A 10,182-nucleotide genomic window follows, 5' to 3' on the forward strand; every position below is an offset into this window, starting at 1 on the left:
CTTGAATTTGTTGAGGCTTGTTTTGTGTCCTACCATGCATAAATATTTAATTAAACCCAACATGGTATAGTTATTTAAGATCCAAAGACTAATAATTGACAAGTATTAGCTACAAAATAAACATATTTACAAACCAGATACATCTTAATTACAATTCTAAATATAATTTCTAGAAAAGTGACACTAAAATCTTAGATAATTAGTTTTGTTTAATCATTTAAAAACTCTTTCTTAAAAGCTTTTTCTGTAAACGTAGAAACTATTTTATGCCTTATAGCAGACATTAGTGTCTGTAATCTTGAGATATCTTTAAATAAAATTCCAGCTCATCTCAAGATCAACTCATTACTTCCCAAAGTCCGTGTACAGTGAGTCTATCTTTCAATTTCTCTATTGCAAGCCCCAGTTCTGATAATACAGGTTCACAATCTTGTTGCTTACTGCCATCAGCAAAATAAGCCACAAAAGTGTCTGCGTGATTATCAGAGTCTATTTCTACATCATCTTGAATTTGTGCAACTTTCAGAACTTCAAGGGGCTGCGGCTTTTCTTCCGTCTCATAATCTACTCCAAATATAGGACTGGTATTATAGACTTTGTGAAGCGAACTGATTTCCTTAACTGATGTTTGTAGTTTTTCCACAGGATCTATTTTAAAGTCAAGAACATATCCTCCACTTCACTGAGGGCTTTCAATGACAAGAGCTAAACCAAATTTTAAATCTCTAATCTTTACTGAAGGAATTTGCAAATATGGTATATCGATGTTGAAACTGTCATTCAAATTTGTATGTCGCACAATTCTCTCACATTGGTAATTAAAAAGTTTCATAAATTTCCCTGATCACTGGATAAATTGCACATTCCATTGATTTTATAATATACATGTTCCTGTGGTAACAATTTTAGTTGCTTATTTTGAATTAGTGCACTTCTCAATTTAAAATCACAATATATTTTAGAAGTTTCGTATGCTCTGTGTACTGCAATCAGAGAAGTAAAAGTCTAGAATTTCCAGGAACCAAACTTGTAAATATAAACACAAAACAAGTGCTATTTCACTTCATTAATATATAAAGAGCTTCAGTTTGGCCTTGTAATTTAGAGTTAGCAGCCCTTGTTGCAATATTCAATATGTAGTTTTAATGGATGGAAAGACTGACTCTGGGTAATGCCAAAGAGTGCCAGAGAATTCTTAAGTTTGTTACTGGGTCTACCTCTATTTCCATTATTTCCCTTGGTTCTTCAATTGCGTCTAAACAATAAGGACTTCTTTGGGACTTGTTTTCATCTGTGGTGAGGACACATGGGAGTGGACACCCTGATCCTGGCAATAAATGTCCGGCACCAACCTGGTTGCTGAGGTCCGCGGTGGGTCCTCTCCACAGAGGTGGAACTGAGGTTACAGTGTTTAAAATAATGAATTTTCTATCTCTGGGTAATACCTTTTTTATTCAAAATAAATGTAAAGGCTTTATCTCATGGAAGTATATATAGATATTCAAGTGTGAATCACGTGGTGTGGAATGGTACTTGTTCATTAACTGAAGACAGATGGCAAGCTGCCATTTAGGGTCTTCTTAAAATTGGTGTTCTAACATTGGGTCTGCTTGTTCAAGTTTGAACATATTGCAACATGTATTTTAAAAATTTAAAAGTAAAATACATTAAGTTTTCTTGATTGTAGCACACACACAAAAAGTGCTTTCAGTGTTAAAATATCTCTTTTCCAAAGATGATAAACTTTCATCAGTATTAGCCTACATCATCATTTATATCATCAAATGAGTTATAGATTAATGCAATAAATTTTAATACAAAAATTTTAAGTAGTGTTTTTTCTATGTTTTCTTCTATTATTAATTAAGTGGGAGAAAAACTTATGATCCTACTGGAAAATTAATATTTTTTATGTGTGGCCCCATAGCACTTTATGCAGACATTAAAGAACAATTATATTTTATTATATTTAATTGCTTGTGTATCTGCTTTCCCTTTAGACTTCTTATTCTTTAAGGACAGAGGCAACATTTTATTCATATTTGGATCCCTGGAACCCAGGTTAGTGGCTGATAGTTAGGTCTTCTATAAATAGCTGTGGGATATCTTATATGGATTTGCTTTTTAAATCTCAGTAGCCTATTAATGCTTTCTTTTATAATTAAAATATTTTTGAAACATTCATAGTGTTCTAGGTATCAAGTATAAATAAAACATTGCTTCTCTAAATAAGTGTTTATTGACTGAGAGCCTGAGTGTCAAGCACAGTTGAGGAAGCAGAGAAATATAAGACATGAGCTATTCACCAGTAGATCATTATTATTATTTATGAGTGAAATAAAGCCTCTCACTAGCTGTGTGACTTTCATTAGTTGCTTGACTTCTCATGGCCTTGGTTTCTATATTGTGTTATGCTGGAAATAATAGTACCTATTTCAAGGGGTTTTGTGAGAATTTAATAACCTTATACACACAACACTTTAGTGCTTGACATGGTAGATAGCTGGTAACTGTTAGCTATATAACTACTATGAAAAATTAGCTAACAATATGACCCAGTTTGTAATAATCAGATGAGTTATGAGGCTGGTAAATCAGAAGTGAGCATTGAATGAATATTATAAAAGCTACATGTCCATGGGACCATATCCTCATCTATTGTACTATAAAAAATTCCATACATATTATATTTCTGGAGTAGTAATTTAGGAAAACAATAATAATATGATTTTATCTTCCAGTAATATGTTATCCTCCAAAGAATTGTGAATGCTTTTAAAATGTTGGGATGTGGGATTCTGAGAAGATGGGGACCTGGCCTTGTGTTCCCGTCTGGGCAACTAGAGCTGTCCAGAAAAAGTCAAAGGCTGACCTTGGCAACCTGAAGAGGTTCCACACATAGTGCGAGACTTAAGTCCTTGAAAGAAGGTGCAGAAAGAAGGCAAAATGTAAAAGGGAGTTGCTGGGGAACAGTAGTGAGGGTGTATGGGGAGAGCCAGCCAACAGTTGGAGAGGCTCAGGGACAAAGAAAGGGAAGAATGTCTCTGTTTGCATTTGCAGGGAGAGAGGCTGACTGTCCCTTGCATGATATGCCCATCCCAGGAGAGGTAGTTTTCATGCTGGGCTCAGATCAGACTTTCCCTACTTGGACTTGTGAACTGAGAGGTCTCTACCATTTATATCAGCAAAGGGGCAAAGAGGGTCATTGGCTGCCCATGGAAGGAAAAATCCCTACTCTGTCAACACGCAACAAAGAACCAGAGAACTCCACAGAAGTGTTGAAAACCAGCATGAATTGGCAGAGAAAGATCACAAGCCACTTGAGGGGAACATTGCAGCTCAGGTAGAAGGAAAAGCTAAATTGGAAAACTACAATACACCTCTATTATGGAGGTGAAAGAGGAAGAAAACCTAGATAAAATATGATTAAAACTCTTCAAGGGGTATAATTATAGGACCAAAAAAGTTTCCTGGAACTGAAAACAAAGAGTCTGGTAACTGCTGAGACTGACTTCCTGTTTTGAAAGATTAAATACAATCAAACGTAAAAAACCGGAAGTGGTAGTCATGGTGAGGAAAACAGGAAAGACTAATCCAGAAGGAGAAAAGAAGAAATCATGAAGACATAGTAATCAAATAAATAATAGAAGAAAATTTTCATAAGCTGTGCCCTTCCATAATATGAATCTTTCAGATATTCCAGACTCTTAAATAGGGAAGGGTCTACTGGATTAATGAACCAGAAGTAATGAAAAAATATGGAGAGACACAGCCTAGTGAAATTTCTGAACTCCAAGGATAGAAAAATAAATGTAAGAAGATACAAGCAGAATTGACAGATCGCTTCCGAAGAAAAGATGATTAGATTGACTAGAGAAAATATAGAGTGGGAAAGAGCAAGACTACCTGACAAACTCGCTATGTGGCTGCCCGCTGTGCTCCTGCTGCATCAGCTACACTTCTCCTCAAGACCCCTAGGTCTGGACAGCGATTGTTAACTACCCCCATTCCATTCTGCTTGAAACTTCTGACCCAATTAGAACATCCAGGAAGCATCAGTGGCAACAGGAGGAAGAGAAGGAGCGTATGTGATAGACTGGCACAGGATAAGCTACAGATTCCAAGGCACCAATTTATCATTTTTTAACATTGAATTGCTATCAAGGAATCAACAAAAGTGTGATCAAAATTGGAAGCCTTGCACAGTAGCCAAGATTAGACTATAATTTAACTGCTACAACTGTTGACTCATAGTGAGTTGTACTTCCTCTTATGTTAATGGCCGAGACTTCTTTACTGATGATAAGTGATAGAAAAGTCCACTAGGCTATGAAGTGGCCATTCTGCTATGGTATGTTTGATGATTGACATATGACAGAGAGATTAATGCAACGAGATCTTGTAAATACCTAAAAGTAGAACTCGAATCCATTTATTACTTGTAACCTCTATTTAGAAAGCTCCACAAGACAGAATATACTGCTCAACTAATGCTTGAGCCTTTCTATTTTCTAGGCTTCTACCTAAGTATGTAGGCTAGTTTCCCTTTTGCTGCATCTTGGCTAACAGGACAATTAAGGGAAGAGACAAGGACACTGTCCTCTCCAAAGGTCCAGCTGTGATCAGGGACTTGAGATATTGCTTCCCAAGTGTTTAGAATAGAACTTTAGATGCCATACTGAAATTAAGGTAAAGAATTCCGTGATTGTAAATGAAAGCCACAGTTTATTGGCACAGTAGCTATTACGTATTGGATGCAGGTTTGGGGGCTTGATGGTGGCTTCCATGCTTGAATTCTACCAAGCTTTTCACACCACAAAGGACTATGAAGAAAGCAGAGCTAGTATTTGTCATCACGTTCCAATGGAGTCATGTTATAAGATTGATTTTATAGTTATTACCTATTTCATATGAAATGCTGGTAAGCTTGGTTTGACAATAATATATTTTTACATTATATAATAATTTAATCAGTATTTCAACACGCAAATGTAGAAAAAAGCCTAAATGATTATTTTGCTTCATATTAAATATTTAAATCTTGTGTGTAACAATAAAGAAGAGGGTTTTAGTTCTTTTTGTGTCCTGATGTTTTGAATAGTAAAAATTATCTAAAATCGGGTGAAATTTAGTAATTCAAGATAATAATGATTGAGTTATACACATATAAATATATACAAAAAACTTTTTTATTTTTCACACTTATGCTTTGAGGAGAAAATACAAAAGGAATACTTGTTTTTAAAGAAACATATTTTTTTAAAGTTAAATATCCCTATGGTCTTGCCTACATATTCATGAGATTCGAGTTATTATTCTTAAAAATTTGCTATATCCTCAAAAATATTGGGAGGAATTTTTAAAAAATAAATGTTCTTGGTTCTAAGAAACTAGTACAGATAATTCTGCTTTCAGTGTGTTTATCTAGAACATCTATTGGCTCTTAAGCTCATGGTAAATGTAAATGAAATCAATATAAAGTGCAGGTTGTGTTAGTTTGTACGCAATTTTTCTTAGTCAGAGGGAGCTAAAACAGTGAGAGTTGTAGTCTTCAAAAGGAAAAGGGAAAGCTCCAATCTTGGCTGCTGCTCAATTATCACTTCTTGAGGAGGGCCTTTCCTGACCAACTGAGCAGGGTAGAATTATCATCCTATATCCTATTACTCTGCTTGTCTTCATCAGGCTCAGACCAACTGAGCAGGGTAGAATTATCATCCTATATCCTATTACTCTGCTTGTCTTCATCAGGCTCAGTATCTGGAGATAGCTTATTTAAACTTTTTGTTCATTTATTTATTGTTTGTCTTTCCAAATAGAATGCAAGCTGCATGAAGGTAAGATTTTTTTTTTTTTCTCTGTATGGTTCAGTGCTGTATCACCAGGAATACTCAATAATATCTGACACATGCCAGGGTTTCAATAAATATTATTTGTTTGAATGAATGATGGCTTCTGCTAACTTTGGCAATGCCAGTTTGGCTTTGTTCTTCCTCAGCATTCTTCTTAGGTGACTTGGAAGTGTTGCCCCTTCAGTCCCATTCTACAACTGCAAAAATTTGTGCTGAGAGCTACAAGTTCAGGAAACTGGCAACCTAAGGGAATATAGGATAACAAGAGCATGTCTGTCTAGCAAAACATTTTCTTCTTTTCCTTCAAAGCTCATGTGAGTGTTCTGATACTTTAACAACAAAGCTGGTAGCCCCAGCTCCAGAGGTGTTGAATGTCAAGAGTGTTTCCGTTGTTTTTTTCAACAGATATTGCTAGGGAGTGCATTTTAATAGGAAATGTTACACTCAACATCTCTCACTCTTTGCTCCCATGAGTCCTACATTACAACCAAGTTGTACTAGTTGCTGGTCTTCATTCTTCCTCCAGCCCCTACCATCTTCTTCCCTGCACTGCCCCCATCTCTGCCTTTGTCCCTGCGGCTACTCCCCCAACATGTGCACCAAGGTCATGCTTTCAACGGGTTGCTCTCAGTCAATGATTGAGGGGAAAACAAAGGGAAATCCTTTTCTGCAAAATGAGGGACTCCCATTGGCCTGAGCTAAACTTCCTTAGAACTGCACTTGCAGTTGAAGACTCTTCTCTCTTCCTCACAGGACCAGACTGGCATCAAGCTAGGAGAATATATGACCCAGTTGTACCCAGGTAAAAATATGCCTTGTGAAATCTATCTGTGGAAACATCTGTGTGGCCAGCTTTAAGGTGGCACTCTGGTTCTCTCACTGAACTCCAAGACCCTATCTTTTCATCAGTTTCAGCCTGGTGATCCCAGCAGTGTGTGAGTCAATGTTTAACCATCAGCTCTCCGAACAACATTGAAGGGCATTGATCCGTAGCATTTCCCCATTTCCGTGGTATAAGTGCTCCCACCCCCCACCATGGCCAATTCGGAGCCACACACTTGACATCCCTGGGTGTGGAGTTAGGAGGAGCTGCTCAGTAGCACACCATTACATAGTATCTCCACAGTATAGACACAATACATGTAAATAACAGCAAGGACATAACTAACAGAAAAAGGTAGTAAAATAATTAAAGTTGCTGAATTTTAAATATTACATTTTAAACTGTAACTTACTGAATAGTAAATTTATACACCTTAATTTTACTAATGGCTACGTTTAACAACTAGCTTACAAAATTCCTGCAGATTTAACATTTGGCTGGCTCTCAGAAAGCCCATATCAGTTGCTTCAGCACATCATTATGGTACCACAACCCTGATATCTGATGGGCCAGGCAGGGGACCATGATCTCAAAACACTGACGTTAATTCACACAAGGAGGTCAGAGTACATTTTTTCCTATCTTAATTTTACACCCAGAAAAACTGAGGCCAATTAAGTTTATACATTCAAACAAGCATTTATTTACTAAAAATACAGTGAGCTCTGTCTTTTCAAATGTAAAGCTTTCCACACTAAAAAAAAAGAAAAAAAATGATAGGAACTGGATTCCATCTTTCTTAAAACCCCCTCAGGCTAATTTGGCGTGAAGGAGTCCTCCTCGTTAGTGACTTTTCTGTGAAGCATTAAATTGAAGGCTGACTCTACTCAAGGGTCCCGAGCTTCTTACAATATATAAACTCTCAGCATGATAATGCATTAATAAATTGCCATTTAGAAAAAAAACGCACTTATGCACAAAGCTATTTAATGATGCCGCTGTTTATAACTATACACAGAGTTCCTTAACTTTGTAATAGAACCCACTGGACACTTTTTCCAGGATGGATGCCCAGCTACTAGAGACCATTAAGAATGGATAACTGTTATAACTGGATCGGCTGTTTTCTTCATAGTGTTACAGAAACAGGGGAGTCCAAAAACAAACCCCAGAGTTTGCGGCTGGGAGATAGGGAGCGGGAAGCAGCTTTCCGGATGCCCTTGCATGCCTGGAGCTAGTGGCTGGATACATTGTTGCAAAGATCCGCTTTACTTCCAAGACTCAGAAAGATGGGAGGGATCTTGGACTGTGGGCTGGTAGGGAAGAAGCGGACAGAGCCTACGGAGGGTTCTGTGAATGGGCAGAACTGTTTGCAACACCCACTGCGTGAGAGGAGGCAGGGAGAGAGAGGAGGCAGGGAGGAAGAGAGAAGGAGCTGTGGACATTTTGGGCTAGCTCTGGCTCTAGGAGGCTCTCTCTCTCTCAGGCTCTCTCTGGCCCTCACGCCCTCACTCTCTGGCTCTTGTGGGCTCCCTCCATCTGGCTTGGAGCAGGGGTCTCCAGGCTGCTTTAAGAAGAGGCTCTTGCCAGGCTGCTTTGAGGAGAGGAGATCCATGCGGTTTGCAGGAAGAAGGCAGTTTACAAGGAGGCTGAGAATCAAGGCGTTCCTGCATTGAGAGCTGGAGGGCACCACAGCACAGAAAGGACCTCCCCAATAAGAACTGAGTGATTGGCAGCTACTGGTAAAGCTGAACTGTGCCTAGGAAGTGGGGAAACGGTGTTTCTGACTTTCCTAAGACTGGCCAGGTCTGGGAGGGGGAGGCAGGACTTTGTGTAAATAAACAATTCTTTTTCTTTTCACTAAACTCTGGTATTCAGAGTTATGATTCTGGCGGCGGGCAATCGGGCCCCTAACTAAACAGCCCGTGGGTTCTGTTTCAATCGGAGCAGCCCAGGGGTTCTGTTACAATAGTGCACTAGTTTAAAAAAGATTCACTTTAATATTTCTATTCACTAAATAGCTGGGCATTGATGAAAGCAACAGCTGTCCTTTATGTTTGAATAATGGCAGCAAATTTTTTTTTTAAGTCCTGAATAACTTACTTGAGTGGCAGGTAGGTTTTATTTCTGGAAGAAAATAAACTAGTGTCAAGTCACTAGACAAAGATAATTTTAAAACACCAGAATGTAAGGCGGGAGTTTTCTTAGGTGCCTGAGATGTTAAAGGAAAATCTTGACAGCTTAAGCTGAAATGTTGATCTCTAGAAAAAATGTATTATTTAAAAAGTGGAGAAAAGGAAGGAAAAAGAGCTAGGAAAAAATAAGCAGAGGCTCAGAACACTGCTCTTTTCCTTTGTAAAGAAAAGTATAAGGTGGTTGCCAATGAATACCCATAAAATTGGAATGAGGAACCACATATTTATATTAATTATGAGAAGATGCCTTTTGGTTATTAAAAAAGTGTCATTTCCCTTAGTAGGGTGACTGATTCTTCTATGAACTCAGTCCTGATATATATATAAAATAGATTTCCATTAAGTGATTTTGATTGAATAAACAAATATAACATTATGTACTTCATTAAATGCTTTTGACATTTTAAAACCAAGTCAGTATTAATATCTACAAACAGTAAAAAGTCACAGTGCCATTAAACAAAACCTTAAAGACTAAGCATAATCTATTAAAACATCATCATGTAACACTATATATTATATAAAAACAAATCTCCTTTTTGACTGTTACTGGCTCTAAAGGCAAACTGATTTAAGCCAAGACAGCCTCTCTTAGACTAATCTTGTCACCACCCAAGGCAATGATTTCAAGGAAAATATTTCCTTGGGTGTTTGCATCCTGAGTTTTTCACTTAAAAAAAAAAACAAAAACTAGACTCCCTGCTTTATAGTGAGAGATTTTATATTGTTAGCAATTGGTTCAGAGGCAAAGGGAAAACAAGTTCTCCAAGGAAAACCTCAGAAGAATCGGAGAAAACCAGCAACTGCTCTGAGAAGCGGTGACCCTTTATGTAATGACAGAGCTGGCTGGTTACTTCAGCTCTTGTGGGTGTGATCAGCCAGAACCCAAATCCTCTGGTCGCAGTGGATTTCTTCTTGACATTTTTACTCACAGCTGTTCCCAGCGTCTTGTTTCTTCGAGCATGCAAAAGTGGAGAGTGTTGCTTGTGCGTAGCCATTCCTTTGTCGATTAGAACAGAAGTCTCACAGCATTCGGAAGCAGAACTTATAGATGTTGATTTGATTTCTCTCTGCTAGTCTATGGAGGGTCATTTCACCCTTCCTTGAACTCCTCGCCACTTTCCACTCCTCCCACCACATACAGACCATACCATCTCTTCCAAGCATTGCTTTATCAGGTGGAATATTTTGCCATTGTATTTAAAGAATTCTGAGACCATTTTATGGTTAGTCACAGTCATTATTTAAGTTTCCACATTTATTTATTTTACCTTCTTTCTATATACCATACTATATTCATTGTCTGTTTTTGCAG

General features: G+C 37.8%; 1 pseudogene; it reads right to left on the reverse strand.

Annotated features, from left to right (window-relative positions):
• Nucleotides 1-337: 337 nt before the first annotated feature.
• Nucleotides 338-9,865, reverse strand: LOC150008938 (BBSome complex member BBS5 pseudogene; annotated as a pseudogene).
• Between the last annotated feature and the right edge of the window lie 317 nt (nucleotides 9,866-10,182).

Source organism: Furipterus horrens, unplaced genomic scaffold (genome assembly GCF_987537825.1).
Source record: "Furipterus horrens unplaced genomic scaffold, mFurHor1.1.pri manual_scaffold_5, whole genome shotgun sequence".
NCBI classification, from domain to species: domain Eukaryota; kingdom Metazoa; phylum Chordata; class Mammalia; order Chiroptera; family Furipteridae; genus Furipterus; species Furipterus horrens.